Source organism: Octopus bimaculoides, chromosome 7 (assembly GCF_001194135.2).
Source record: "Octopus bimaculoides isolate UCB-OBI-ISO-001 chromosome 7, ASM119413v2, whole genome shotgun sequence".
In the NCBI taxonomy this organism is placed as follows: domain Eukaryota; kingdom Metazoa; phylum Mollusca; class Cephalopoda; order Octopoda; family Octopodidae; genus Octopus; species Octopus bimaculoides.
The window spans coordinates 60,042,404-60,044,077 of record NC_068987.1 but is presented as its reverse complement, the minus strand read 5'-3'; positions in this window follow the sequence as shown (position 1 = coordinate 60,044,077).

Here is a 1,674-nt window from a genome sequence, read left to right as displayed (position 1 = left end):
TTCCTCTTTATAATAATAATAATAATAATAATAATAATAATAATAATAATAATAATAATAATGAGACCAGAGAAATGTGTCGGGATACATGTTAGCCCCAAGGTAAGGTCTTGTTTTCATTTCTATGTACAGGAACTTTCCCCTGACGAGACAAACGGGTCGCTTAATAGTTCCCTAACGTCGAAATTGCAATAGAGAATTAACCAGTTATTTTCAAGTTGTAGATTCTATTTGTCATGTCACCTGCGGACAGCTTTTATAGTGAAGAGAAATAATATGAGTGATTTAAATGGCTTTACAACGGTTTTGACTGCTATTTCTAAACATATAAGGGTTTTGAAACCCTTTTAGTCAGAATTGTGATTTGTTCAAAATTAAAAGCATTCTTCTTCTATGTATTTTATAACATATTTGGTCATTGATATATTCATAACTAATTTTAATTGTTTATAATATATCCTCCGTAATGTATTTTTACATTACTTTTTAACTATATATGTGTGTGTATCAAGAGAGAGAGAGAGAGAGAGAGAGAGAGAGAGAGAGAGAGAGAGAGAGAGAGAGAGAGAGAGAGAAGGGTAGAAAGGAAATACTAAGAGAGAGATAAACAGAGAGACGAGGAGGTGAAGGTTTTTATTATTCTACATTTGTGTGTTTAAATCGCGAGCATAGTCGAAATGTTTAACAGTAAAACAATATCATGAAGATTTATAAATTCATGCAGTATAAGAGTAGACAGATACAGAAGCGGATGCTAGCTAGCGAGATAGATAGGTACATAGCTGAGTTTACATATATATCAACAGATATGCAGATAAGGAAAATATATTAATTGATATACAAGTAGATATTTTGCTGAACTGAACTGAAATAAAACGAAATGAAAAATAAGGTCAATTGGTAAATATATTTGAGCCTTGGTGGTGGTGGAACAAAGGAAAGTGAAGCTATTTGTGAATACGAATACGTTTTATCATTTTGATTCATCTTTTATTTCCCTAAACTATTAAAGTTCATCATGTCTGTCAAACATGTTAAAAGAAGAAAAAGAAGCAATGCCTTTTAAGTTCATTTCGATTATGTTTGAAAGTACAGTTTTGATTAAATGGCAAGATGTCAAAAGAAATTTTGGAAATTCCTTGCTTGTGTTTAATATAATAGCATGATGTTTTCAAATATGCTGTGAATTTTCCACAGGTCTTGCTACGATATATAGACTATCAGTTAAGTTGGAAATAAAGATTAGCTTTTGGTATTAATACTGCTTCTTTCTGTTATAATTAATTTTTATTAAACTTTCTGGTTATTTGTGACATCATTGTCTGAGAAGATGCTCATAAACTATGAATCGTAGCAGCGATGCTGCACTCTGATGAGGAGCAATAGACTGAAATCACGTCATATAGGAATTCTGGCGCCCGTGACAGAATTTTATCTACTACGATCTATGTGTGCTTCTAAGCATGAAGCAACCATACGAGAGGATCTCTCAAGGCTAATAACACAGTATTCGGTGATCTAACAAGGCATCATGTTAAGATGGATATAAACACACACACACACACACACACACACACACATACACACACACACACACACACACACACACACATATATATGAGAGGTATTGATATCCAGAAGAAACAAGGTAGTAGGTAACTCTCTCTCTCTCTC